We start from the raw sequence: 15,066 nt of genomic DNA, 5'->3' as shown, positions 1-15,066 counted from the left end.
AAGAGTACCTGTAAGTGTTCAAATTCGGAATGTTAATGAAGGAGACGGGTTTATGTCCATAGACCAATGGGCGCCTAGTTTCACATTCTCATTCACCAGCCACACAGGGAGCCTCTGTAGTTCAGTTTCAAAGGTGGTGTTTATGAGCGCACAGTCCTGCCTTTCGTGGTCCCGTATATGCTGCGCGGGTTGGCACACGGACCGGCTATCTGGAACACACCACGGTTGCTATCTCTCGAAGGACCGTATGTGACCGGAATCCAGGACAAAGGGGCGGACCTTCTGTCCAGGGTTCTAGCCAACACCAACTCGGGACTCCTGAATCGCTGCCCTCCACACCCTCCTATCTAGCATCAGGATCTTGAGCTCTACTACAGTGTTGTTAGCTAAGTTGTCGCGTCGCAGTGCATCTACAGTATGTACTGTAGGTGGTGCGCTTCTTACCTTTCCTGGCTTTGCCCTGGGTTGGCTCTCATAGTATCAGTTTGCTTGCCTTCCGGGTGCCTGACACAATGCCCTGCCATGTCATGGTCAATTAATACATGTATTTATTTTTACTTATTATACACCTCAAGTTAAAATTATATCATGAGTTTATATGTCACAGAGAATATGGAGGACATATTTTTAGTTCAAGTGAGATGGGTTAGTTATGTTGTGGAAAAGTGAGGACCCAGATGGCATACCAAGGCAGTTGTACATTCTTGAATATATCAGGCTTTGCTGTTAAGAGAACATGATCCAAAATCTTGATAATCATGTCTAAGTTCTCTTGACGTTGGTTATCACAACTTGCACAGAGATGTACATTACAAGCCATTGCTCAAGCCCAGTCATCCCTCACTTTGTCTGTGCAGTTGCACTGCAGAATGTATGTTATCCCATTAACATAATAATGTTTCTGACTGAATCTCTAGAGTCTAGAGTTACAACCACATGTTACCACTCAAATTAAGGTGAGCAGTTTTCTATAGCCATTAGGAACATGTTGGTTCTCAGCACACAATTTCAAATTGGGGATATTAATAGGCCTTATTTTTGTGTATGAAATCTTGCATTAAAAGGCCATTTAAGCATATGTGGACATTTTGAACAAGTAAAATCACCATTCCAATCAATTCCCCATACTTGAATTATGCAGAGAAGTGGGTTCATATATGAACAACATTGAAAGTTGTTCATATATTTGTTGTAACAATTTGCATGTGACAATCCACACATTCAACGCATGATAACTACCACTAAGCTACTAGTCTGCAATGGTTATCATGCCTATCTGTGAACTAGAGATGTAAAGCTAGTCAACAAAATCAAACCTAAATTTGCCCATCCATTTGATGGCTCAATTTTGGGTCTCTGGCCCCAAAATTGAGAAGAAAAGAATAGAAAACAAGGGTAGGCTACAATAATCTGATAATGTATCTGTTATAGATCAATAGGCTATATGAGGATGGCACAACAGGAAATGCTTAACTTGTACATCAGTGAAGGCTGTAATTTGTGTAGGCTACTGTGTGTATGCAAATAAGTTGTTTTATTGTAACAGCAAAGTAATTCAGTGTTTTCAATGACAACTATGACCGACTGAAACAATATGTGATGCCTATAGATTGCCAACATATTGCTATTTAGTTTGATCAATGTCCTCTAAGCCCATATTGGCTGCCTGGACACCATGAAACATGCATGATGACACTTTAACCACTTTAACCCTGGTGTCCTAGTTTTGGGGATATCATTATTGGTAGAATTGCTCATTAACTGCAAAATAGCAGATCTACAAGGACACAATGCGACACTTTGTGACTTGTGCATTACATAATCATTATAGGACATACGTGGTTGATAGAATCAAGTAATCAATCGATTAGAATAGTATATGATTATTATTGTTTGCCAATAATAATGTATTGCAAACAACTAGTTGTTGCAACACACCACACACCATGCAGGGTTTGCTGTTTAACGTTCTTCAGATAGCTAAGCAATCATCCTGGTCCATTTTGTTGATATCCATGCCTGTTGTTGGCCAGGAGGAAAGCAAACTGTTCACATGGCAAACCTTCCTCTATAAGAGTGTGAGCTAGCCAACCTGTCAGTTTAGCTCGCTCTCTCTCTCTCTCTCTCTCTCTCTCTCTCTCTCTCTCTCTCTCTCTCTCTCTCTCTCTCTCTCTCTCCATTCTGGGTTATGATATTAAGACTGTGTAGTATATTAGAACTAAGCATATAGTCTAATAATGAACACACATAGGAACTAACTGACTTAGAGACACTCATCCCCCCACAGGATGCCACACACACTTGTTAATGAGGAACAGGCATTTAAACAGCACATGGTCCTTGTACTTACTTACATGCATCCATGCATAATATCACATATCATTATACACTAATATACCAGTACCCATATTGTGATGCACTCACATTATGATATAACTATGCATACTACTAAATACTACAAAGGCCTAATAAACATAGTCCATTGATTACTATGGACAACCTTAAAACTGATACTAGCTGGTCTGGGAGACATTCCTGATTAGCTATAGTAACCCTAAACCTTTTCATGGGATAAAAGCCCAGGTCCAGATGTCCAGTATCTCCTGGGGTCATCTGCCCTTAGTGACCACTATATTGTCTTAACCAACTCACACAATAGCCTCACACACACACCCAACTCCTTAATCTAGCACATCCACATTTACACACATAGTCTAACACACACACCTACGTGCACACTGAAGTACATCCGTGCATGCACACACACACATATAGGATACACACTGTTTTGGTATCTGGTTCAGAGCACACACGCCACGTGCACAAACCTATAGATAACAGTGTGCATGTGCATACACACCAACTATAAATATCAATGCTGTGTTTTACTCTGCCTCTTTTTCCTGCTGAAAGCTGCCATGTAACCATGTAAGTAATCCTCTTCTCTCCTTAATAAAATCAACTGAGGAGAAGGAATGCCTTGACTCCTTAATTCTCCTTAAACAATGGCAAAATAGTCTCACAGATTAATGCACTTTACTACAAAATGGCGAACCAGTCCCGATTTCATTGATCCATTTTGGGGACAATCTTCAGCACGGTGAGTTCATTTATTTTGACTCAACAGTTTGTCCCTTAAAATGTTTTCGAAAACAAGAACCTATTTTTTTAATTTTTGTACTTGCCATCTGTGGGACATTATTTTTGCCTTTGTTGAAGGAGTGTTTTGGATTCATGTTAAATTTATTTTTATTGAAAGTTTGGTCAAACGTATATGGCTCACATTGCAGATATGCCTCTGTGTCAGGCGATTACGCATCAGATTAAGTCGTCTCGCTCTGTCTCCTAATAATTTTGCCTGACTGATCATGAAGCTAAAAAAAAAAAAAAAAAAAAGTAAACTAATAAGAGGATTGATGAATGGAAGACGTATGATTTTATAAGCCACTCCATGTTGCGAGGCTATCCTCCGAGGATTATAAGCCGTGGATGGCTCCCATGCATAGGAAGAATTAGCCCAAGACCTTCGTGAGATCTGCAAAATGATTAGTCGTCTTTCCATTCATAGTTCGACTATAAAAAATGTAATATTCAAAAACCCAAATAAAATCTATGACTATTCGATTGGATAGTAGTTATGTGTTACGGCGCGGGATCCTTCTATAATACCATGATATGCCTGATCAGCTTTGGTTGGGGAGGCCAGCGCTAAAGCGTTTTGGGTTTAGTTTTCGTGGATTGATGATGACAGATGCGTGAATTTATAAGCCACACCTAATGTTACGAGGCCAAATTCTCCCACGATTGTAAGCCATGTTCGCCACCATGCGTTAGGACATATTCGGTCCAATGACCATCATAAGGTCTGCGTAAACTGGTCATCTGTTCATTCATAGTCCAATTGTAGCGTATGGCTACCGGATTCTTACTTGATTGGTTAGCGTTTGTAAAAGAATCCGCCGGGTGTTGCGGGGGTACCCTCTGATGCGGCTGGTGCGCCGCTACTGGAACCTGTTGAGTTACAGCCGAGAGCTGTTACTTAAATTCACTGGAAACTGTAGTTTTCCGTGAGACTGGAAAATGTTGAGTTACGGCCGAAGAGCTGTTACTTATATTCACTGGAAACTGTGGTTTTCCGTGAGAATGCGATGTTGACGTCTTTTTGGAGGGTTTTTGTTTTGTGTTGTGTATGGGTGCATCTTTTTGTTTTGTTTCATTCATTTTGCATACATGTAAAAGCTATACATGTGTACAAGTGATGAGATGAAAATGTTTTGTTTGTCTGCCTGTCAGCTGCAGTGAGCGGTGGATGTGTCTGTGTCTGTCTTTGTAGTACAGTAATTATAATGATAATAATGATAAGAATGATAATGATGATAATAATAATAATAATAATATTAATGTTGATAATGATAATACGTCTTGCTAAGTGGTGTATTCCACAGTTAGACAGTGAAAGTTGTGCTCTCCTATTTCTCCTCTGTTTGGGGGAGACAGGGACGCGTTAGCATGTCTGGTTGCTAACTCATGAGGCTAGCTCATGCGAGTGAAATGAATGTTCATCTATAGGCTTAACTGAGTGGTGTCACGTAATTCCAAAGCAGCGACTATACGTCTTTTGCTCATGACACTTGAACCATGTGCTTGATTAGAGCATTTATAGCCTTTATTGTCACTTTTACACGTTTGAGGAACGAGTTGATTTTTGTTGTCATTCTGTTGCTTCCGCGTTTTTACGTCGCTGCCGTAAACCGTTTTTTTCTGGTTGCTATGGTAACGCTCATGTGTCCATCTCTATTCTTTTAATTAATTTCTTGGATTATATGTGCTTTGGTTTGCAAACTGAATCACTATTTTTTACTTTAATATACTTATTGTGCTGCTACTAGTCATCCTAAATTTTAAACTTGCTGATGGTGACGTTATCAGCTGCTGTTAAATTTTCAACGGACAATTCGAGACTGTTAGCCTTTGTGTCGGGTCACGTGGTACGCTGCTAATACGATTCAGTACGTCACTACGTTATGCGTGGGGGTTCCCTCCCCTTTTCATTGAGGGAGTCCCTTCTTTGTCCTGCGTCACTGAGATCCTCCTCTCGAGGGCGGGTTTTTGCCACATCATATTTTACACTCCGCCTACGTTGTAATGACTGCTCTTGTCTCGGCCCAAGTTGTATCCCTGGCAATTTAACCGAGCTATTACTCTTTCCATACGTGCAAGATCGTTTCTTATACTTACAGCTTTGGTTTTTCTATTTCCTTTGCTGAGTTGAGTTTTGAATATTCTACGCTCACTTATTTCTTACAGCTACTGTTATATTGTTGGTTTAATTGTTTTACATTGCTTTTAATCCAACTCTTGTTTTTCTTTATGGTTTATTTCATATTAGCGGTCTTACATACTCAGTAGGTTACATGTTATTTTGATTTTTTACAGTTTTCCAATTTTTTTGATTTTTTATTATTTTAGCAGCGCCTACCTAAGACATTGTCAAGGGGGGTACTACATTTTTATGGCTATATGTTACTGATCGTTTTCCTTGGTTTATTTTAGACAGTCAAGCGGTTTCGGTGGTTCGTGAATTTCAGTAATGTAATTTAGGTTGTTTCAAGTATAATATTGCATCAATTACTTGGAGGGAGCTTGTTAGTTGCTCCTATCTCCTATATTGACGCTTGTGTTTGTTCTTGCTGCAGCCTTTAGTCAACCACAATACAAACCTAACTGCACACACGCACACAGGCCTAAACCTAACTACACACACGCACACAGGCCTGTCGTTTTGCCTGGAGAGTATTTCTACTCAATTGGTAGTACTTGAGTGCTCCGGTCTCCTCTGTGTTTCTGAAACCTGATTCTCATGTTTCAAGGGGGGAGGTGGAGCAGGAGATGCGTGATGACTGGTCTGGGAGACATTCCTGATTAGCTATAGTAACCCTAAACCTTTTCATGGGATAAAAGCCCAGGTCCAGATGTCCAGTATCTCCTGGGGTCATCTGCCCTTAGTGACCACTATATTGTCTTAACCAACTCACACAATAGCCTCACACACACACCCAACTCCTTAATCTAGCACATCCACATTTACACACATAGTCTAACACACACACCTACGTGCACACTGAAGTACATCCGTGCATGCACACACACACATATAGGATACACACTGTTTTGGTATCTGGTTCAGAGCACACACGCCACGTGCACAAACCTATAGATAACAGTGTGCATGTGCATACACACCAACTATAAATATCAATGCTGTGTTTTACTCTGCCTCTTTTTCCTGCTGAAAGCTGCCATGTAACCATGTAAGTAATCCTCTTCTCTCCTTAATAAAATCAACTGAGGAGAAGGAATGCCTTGACTCCTTAATTCTCCTTAAACAATGGCAAAATAGTCTCACAGATTAATGCACTTTACTACAACTGCCATGTCAACAGTTTAGGGAAACTGATCAAATTGAGTCTGTGTATGATTTCAGTCAGACAACTCTTGGATTGGATTAGAATATATATTTATTAAGCAAGCTTGAGCATGGATATAGAAAACATGAGGAAGCATAGTTTGGCGTCAGGACTCTGAATCCATTCACTCCCTGTAAGAATAACATTTTAATAAATGTTACATGCCAAATAGCATTTACAGGGAATGAATAAAGACCCCCACGGGGATCTAGAAACAGAGCCTACAGGTGGATGCCGGGGAGGCGGTGGGATGAGACTATTCATGGTCGGCAGCATACGTAGGCAAGCAAAGGCAGCAGATCCGGCAGGATCTCAGGAGCAGAGCAGCGCAGCGTCGGCACGTCAGCGCAGCAGAAGAGCGCAACTAGAATGAACAGGTAGGCAGAGCAATACTTATAACCCACCGACCAGGAGAAGAGTGCATGTGACTAGTCACCTGATCGGTTAGCCCAATCCCTTGAGTTGCCTGGCCTGAACTAGCTCCGTAAACTGCGCCTCATTTGTTAAAAGAGAGTCATCAGGGACCTGTCAACATGAAACTTGATGAGTTTACTCAGGCAGAAATGTTGTTACAGACCTCTCCTACAAACCATGAAAAGTGAGATTGTTATTGATTATTGAACCAAGGTATTTGCAGCTGACAACTAGTTCTACCTCTTGACCCTCAGTGGTGGTGTTCTGAATGAGAGGACCATGTGTCTTTTGTCTTTGATACATTGAGTTGAAGGAGTTTGTTTTTGCACCAGTTTAATCAACCACAGGGCCATGAATGATTCATCTTCATGGCCATCAATTGTCAATCTTCAGGATATATCGGTTATCAAACTGGCCCCGACAGTCATCTGTACACAGAAAATGAGTTATTAGTAATTACATTATGCGCTCAGGAAAGCAATCAGTGGGCGAGAGCAGGAACTTGGCTTCACACTAACGCCAAGGAAGTCGAGGCGACACCCCACAGTGGTCCTCACAGACCTTGACTATGCGGATGACATCAGTTTGCTCTCTGACAATGTGGAACAAGCACAAGAACAACTGAACAGGGTAGAGCTAGAGTGCGCCAAGGTCGGCCTCAGGCTAAACGCCAAGAAAACTGAGGTCCTCACCTACAACGTTCCACCAGAACATCAACCTCTGACTACAGCAGGAGGCACTGTGCTGAAAGAAGTCGAGGACTTCAAATACCTGGGCTCATGGGTCAACTCAACTGAGCAAGATCTTAAAGTGAGGAAGGCACTTGCATGGAGGGCCCTGAATGGCATGACCAGTGTGTGGAACTCCAATCTCCCCCGCCAAATCAAACTCAGCTTCTTCTACGCGACAGTAGAGTCCGTTCTTCTCTATGGCAGTGAATGCTGGACCCTGAAACCAGCCCTTGAGAAGTCCCTGGACGGGTGCTACACCAGGATGCTGCGTGCAGTGCTTAACATCAGCAAGAGTGCGCATGTTACCAACAGAATCCTGTATGAGGGAATACCAAGGGTGAGCGAGAAGATTGCTGTAAGGAGAATGAGACTAGCAGGACACTGCCAAAGGCACCGAGAGCTGCCAGCCAGCAAACTGGTGCTGTGGGAACCAACACATGGGCACCGGTCAAGAGGACGTCCCACACTAACATATGTTGACACGCTCAAGAAGGATGCAGGAGCTCATAGCACCAATGAGCTGGCCAGATGTATGGAGAATCGGGATGACTGGAAGCAACGATGGAGGGCTCGTCTGAGGACGACCTAGAGAGAGACAGAAAACACCCATGGTAGACAGGAGGGATTTCAGAAAAAAGGCCTTCTATAAGGAGGTTAGAGGCATTTGGGGGTAAAAGTGGGAACAAGGCCATTTTACATAATTCAAGGGTGCTGAATCAGAAAAACACTGTTCCCAAGCAAAATTCTTAGTGCTTAACCTCCTAATTTGCATATCAAAATGGCTGCCGATTTTGAAGTATTTCTTAAATAACTCTATAACAAAGCAATCAAATCTGACAAATAAAGTGTATATATTTATATTCTGAGGGTCAGACAATGTGTGGAAGGTATTTATAATGTAATAGATGTAAATAAATGTAAATAATGTAAATAAATATGCAAATTAGAGGCCACTATTACAGAAAACGGTTTCGTACTTAAAGTGATCCATCCGCATCCCCCTTATTTTATTTTATTTTATTTCTACTTATCTGTATTTTTACTATCCTTAGGACATCTAAAATAAATATTTAGATAATGTAAAAATCCTGGTTCATTTGGCCCCTGATAACCAAAAAATAAATGTGACGTTCCATAAATACGCTATCATGGGGATTTCTGCCTTGTATAACTCACCCCCAGGAGGAGTTAGAGCCACAGAACTGCTACTGATAACTGAACACAAACTACTTTCAACACAACTATATAGAGTGGGATGGGGATGGCTATAGGTACACTTAGATGGCCAACAGGGAAAAAAAACTATTGGTCGTGCACACACAAACTATTGCCTGTGTACACAGTGGTTAATCCCAATGGTCTGAGTATCTACAGGGCTGACAAGGAACTAGTACAGCCTAGTACAACCTAATAGAGCCTAGTACAACCTAGTCTTAACTAGTCCAGTCTGTTCCATGCTAGTATAGCCTATATCGCCTTCCCCTAGTCTGTTCCATCAAAAGGCTGGACTAGGCTATGGGTGTACTAGGCTTTACTGTTGTAGACTCTACTGGTCTCTAATAGACTGTTTTAAATTCCAGTAGGCTGTGCTGGTCTGTACAACGCTATATTAGGCTATACAAGGCAGATCTGTACTATGGTCTACTAAGGTTCATGCAAAACTATTGCTCGTGCACACACAAGCTATTGCCCGTGTACACAGTGGTTAGTTCCAATGGTCTGAGTATCTACAGGGCTGACAAGAGCCTAGCACAGCCTAATAGAGCCTATTAAAGTCTAGTACAGCCTAGTACAGCCTAATCCACACATGGGCAACATACGGCCCGGGGGCCGGACCCGGCCCTTTGACCACCTTAATCCGGCCCACCAAGTCCTCAAAGAAAAAACAAAATGACCCCCCACCAAAAATGTACATTCTAAAAGGCTGCCGTATGTTAATGTTAAGATTTCTTTCCAGGGGGCCATACTGACTTCCATAAAGTGAGTGAGGGGCCACACATTGTACAATTGAATTGAAACTTGAAACACATAGTGCTGAATTATGTTCAAACTGCATGGAATTGGTAGACATGCCAGACTACTTTACAATAAGGTACTTGCTTTCACAACAATAATTTTCAGTTACAAAATTGTTCTGCTTTTCTGTTGTTCTGTTCAGCTTTTTACAGCTGTACTGTACTGTATCACTCTGGTGTACTCTGACCTTACAATAAAAAGATGACTTGCATAAAACAATCCACGTCAATGCCGTATCAACTTTTAAATGAGCCTATAAATTCTTCATATCAGCATCTTGTCTGATATGCAGCGCTCCATAGGTCACTGATCAAACACATTGCATTATGTTATAAATATGGAATTCAAATGTTTTATGTTTATAATGTAACAGTGAAACAGTCAACCTTGAGTCCATATTTATAACATAATGCAATGTGTTTGATCAGTGACCTATGGAGAGGTGCATATCAGACAAGATTCTGATATGAAGAATTTATAGGCTCATTTAAAAGTTGATACAGCATTGACGTGGATTGTTTTATGCAAGTCATATTTTTATTCTAAGGCCAGAGTACCAGAGTGATACAGTACAGCTGTAAAAAAAAATCAAACAATTTTCAGTTACAACATTTTGTAACTGAAAATTATTGTTGTGAAAGCAAGTACCTTATTGTAAAGTAGTCTGGCATGTATACCAAATCCATGCATTTTTAAGATAATTCAGCGCTATGTGTTTCAAGTTTCATTCAATTGTACAATGTGTGGCCCCTCACTCACTTTATGGAAGTCAGTATGCCCCCCTGGAAAGAAATCTTGCCCACCCCTGGCCTAATCTATCCTAGTCCAGCCTTATCAGTCCTAGCATAGCCTTGTACCCCCTCCCCTATTCTGTTCTCCCAAAAGGCTGGACTAGGCATGGGTGTACTAGGCTGTACTACTAGACTCTACTGGTCTATAATAGGCTGTTTTAAGCTCTAGTAGGCGGTGCTAGGCTGTACTAGGCTCTATTAGGCTGTGCAAGGCAGATCTGTACTATGGTCTACAAAGGTTCATGCAAAACTATTGCTTGTGCACACACAAGCTATTGCCCGTGTACACAGTGGTTAGTCCCTATGGGTTGAGGATCTACAGGGCTGACAAGAGCCTAGCACAGACTAATAGAGCCTATTAGAGTCTGGTACAGCCTAGTACAGCCTAACATATCCTAGTCCAGCCTTATCAGTCCTAGCATAGCCTTGTACCCCCTCCCCTATTCTGTTATCTCAAAAGGCTGGACTAGTCATGGGTGTACTAGGCTGTACTATACTAGACTCTACTGGTCTATAATAGGCTGTTTTAAGCTCTAGTAGGCTGTGCTAGGCTGTACTAGGCTGTACTAGGCTCTATTAGTCTGTGCAAGGCAGATCTGTACTATGGTCTACAAAGGTTCATGCAAAACTATTGCGCGTGCACACACAAGCTATTGCCCGTATACACAGTGGTTAGTCCCTATGGGTTGAGGATCTACAGGGCTGACAAGAGCATAGTACAGCCTAATAGAGCCTATTAGAGTCTAGTACAGCCTAGTACAGCCTCATCTATCCTAGTCCAGCCTTATCAGTCCTAGCATAGCCTGGTACCCCCTCCCTATTATGTTCTCCCACCAGGCTGGACTAGGCTAGACCTGGGTGTACTAGGTTTTACTGTACTAGTCTCTGCTGGGCTCTAATAGTCTGCTGTCAGCTCTAGCAGCCTTTGCTAGGCTTTACTGGGCTCTATTAGGCTATAGAAGGCAGTACTTTACTTTGGCCTACAAATGTTCATGCAAAACTATTGCTCGTGCACACACAAGCTATTGCCCGTGTACACAGTGGTTAGGCCCTAAGGGTTGAGGATCTACAGGGTGGACAAGAGCCTAGTACAGCCTAATAGAGCCTATTAGAGTCTAGTACAGCCTAGTACAACCTAGTCTAGCCTAGTCCAGCCTGTTCCATACTAGTATAGCAGCCTATACCACCCTCCCCTAGTCTGTTCTCCCAAAAGGCTGGACTAGTCTTGGATTTACTAGGCTGTACTGTACTAGACTCTACTGGTCTCTAATAGGCTGTTTTAATCTCTAGTAGGCTTTGCTAGGCTGTACTAGGCTATATTAGGCTTTACAAGGCAGATCTGTACTATGGTCTACAAAGGTTCATGCAAAACTATTGCTCGTGCACACACAAGCTATGGCCTGTGTACACAGTGGTTAGTCCCTATGGTCTGAGTATCTACAGGGCTGACAAGGGACTAGTAAAGCCTAATACAGACTATTAGAGTCTGGTACAACTTAGTACAACCTAGTCTAGCCTAGTCCAGCACTAGACATGCACTAGTCCATGTGTGCATGTCAGCAACGAAGTGATGATCAACCTCCTTGTATGAATGTGGTCTAGTGTCTAGACTTTCGTTCAACAATGGCCAATACAGTATCTTTAGAGTACTAAACCGTTATCTGTTATGGGGGCCGCTATTTTGCATATTTCGGAGTAGGCTGATTATTATATTATATTATATTATATTATATTATCATATTGTATTACTTACAAATTCTTTACTCACATTGTAGAAAATGTATATATAGACACTTAATTTGTCAATGTTGCTTGCCTGGCCACAGAGTTATTGAAGATAAAGGTGCGAATTTGCCAATTTGGCAGCCATTCAGATATGCAGATTAGAAGGTCAAAAACTAAACATTTAGCATGGGGAAAAAGTATGTATTTTAGATGTCCTAAGGATGGCAAAAATACAGATAATTAGAAACAAAATAAGGGGGATGCACATTGACCCGTTTGAGTACTACGGTAAATCGTTTTATGTAATGGTGGCCTCTAATTTGCATATTTATTTACATTATTTACATTTATTTACATTTATTACATTACAACTACCTTCCACACATTGTATGACCCTCAGAACATAAATATATACACTTTATTTGTCAGATTTGCTTGCTTTGTTATAGAGTTGTTTAAGAAATACTTCAAAATCGGCAGCCATTTTGATATGCAAATTAGGAGGTTAAGCACTAAGAATTTTGCTTGGGAACAGTGTTTTTCTGATTCAGCACCCTTGAATTATGTAAAATGGCCTTGTTCCCAACTTTTACCCCCAAATGCCTCTAACAATCACATATTTCAGAAATCCCTCCTGTTTATGGGGTGAAGCAGTAGATGAACAGAGCTCACCTGACATGCTCTCATTCAGCCTCATATATTGGAGAGGATCCAATCAACAAAACTAGAGTCAACACCAAAGTAGTTTTAGTTTAATGATCCACAAATAGGCAAATCCTGGACATCCTGGACACCACCCTGGTGTCCAGGATGCTCGCACGCGCGCACACACACACACACACACACACACACACACACACACACACACACACACACACACACACACACACACACACACACACACACACACACACACACACACACACACACACACACACACACACACACACACACACACACACACACACACACACACACATTTCTCGGCTCCCTCTGGATTAGTGTCGAAGTGTCCTTGTCCTTGAGCAAGACAATGACTGAACCCCTAATTACTCCCAATGAGCAGGTTGATGCCTTGCATGGTTGCATTAAAAGACCATTAATGCATATATATATATATATATATATATATATATATATATATATATATATATATATATATATTTTTTTTTTTTTTTTTTTTTTGTATTCTTTATTTTTTCATACGGGCACCACAGTGAGTAGTCATATGACTACCAAGACAACACAAATGACAACAATTGGGACAACGCAGGGCAAAACAAGGCAAAACAAAAAAACAAAACAAAAAACAACAAAAAAAAAAAATAAGGCACCAAACTAACACAAAATAGACATCATTAACAGGAAAAAAGGAATGAAACTAAAACAAAGAAAGAAAGAAGAAAAAGAAGAAAAAAAACAAGGTACAGAGGCACATAGTCATAGAAACTAACCCATGTTCAAGTTCATATTCTTTTATTTTTTCTCCTGCTAAAAAGATCAGAACGAAACGATCGTTAATTAAGTCAGTCCTTCATCAAGTGCCTGATAGTAAACCAGTACCATGTTAAAGTGCTCCCCCATTTGGTTGTTGACTCATCCTCTTATATTTCCAATGATATCCTATATGCTTTTAGTTAGGCTGAGGTGCTAAGTTCTCATAGTTTACATTATAGTCACCCCCCCGTCCACACCCACACTTTCCATGTAGCGCTCCCATTTAGCCCACAGGGTACTACTTTTACTAAGATTTCCTCTGATTGTATATGTTAACTGCTCCATTACTTTTATTTTTTCCATTAGTTCCCTCCATTTATGTACACTAGGGCTTAGTTTCTGAAGCCAGTTTTTAGTTATAAGTTTGAGGGCCGTTAGTCTTAATATTTTAATAAGGTACTTGTCTTCAGTTCTGTCTATCCCCTTTGGTATTTTACCCAACAGGATATATTCATAACTGATAGTTACCTTAATTTTCAGAACTCGTGTTATTTCCGTACCAATATTGTCCCAGTACTTTTTCAAGACAGGACAAAACCAGAAGATATGACTGTAGTTGGCATGATTTTCTCCACAGTCTCTCCAACATTTTGGTGTTGCTGATCTTTTAAATTTTGCTAATTGGACTGGTGTAAGAAAGTATCTCATTTGGCATTTCCATGCATATTCTCGCCAGAACTGAGATGCTGTTGTCTTGTGTAAGGATACTAGAGGTCCCTAGCCGCGCACGGGGCTCTAGGTTCGTTTGCTTATTTTGGGGTACCAAAAGCGTGGGACAAAACTTTCCAAAAGTAAAAAAAAAAAAAAAAAAATCGACCTTTTTTTTCCTTTTACTGGGGGTCCCCGGACCCCCTGGGGGCCCGCGCACCCCTGTGCAACATGGCGGACCCCTTCGGCTGTTTTTTTAATATTATAGGAGGGTGTTGTGATTTATTTCATATGAATGTAATTTCAGTAATAGTTAAAACAGTGAAAAATCAAACCCAGTGTGAGTAAGCGGTGCCTACTCTGTTTGATGAGTGTGTGCTGTCATTCAGTTGGTACAAATCTATTTGATGTCTGGGAGCTGGCATTGAAGTTGGTATTGAGGTGGTAGTAAAAGAGGCGGTACTAAAAGAGTATTTGTAGTAGTAGTATTTACTCATGTGAAGTACTCTTAAGTATTGTTACTCAATGTATTTACTTGAAAGTGTTTTTAATCACTTTATTAACTTTAAAGTATTTTTTACAGATTTTTACAATTTTAAAGTATGTTTTACTGTTTTTATCAACTTTTAGGTATTTTTAGTGTTTTTATCAATTTTTAAGTATTTTTACTTTTTTTTTTCAACGTATTTTTACTCATTTTGAGTACTTTGAAGTATTTTTACTCATTTTGAGTACTCTGAAGTATTTTTACGCAAGGTATTTGAGTATTCTCTCCGT

This window comes from Gymnoscopelus microlampas (genome assembly GCF_963454915.1).
Source record: "Gymnoscopelus microlampas genome assembly, chromosome: 2".
NCBI lineage: Eukaryota > Metazoa > Chordata > Actinopteri > Myctophiformes > Myctophidae > Gymnoscopelus > Gymnoscopelus microlampas.
Note: the sequence above shows the minus strand (reverse complement) of the source record.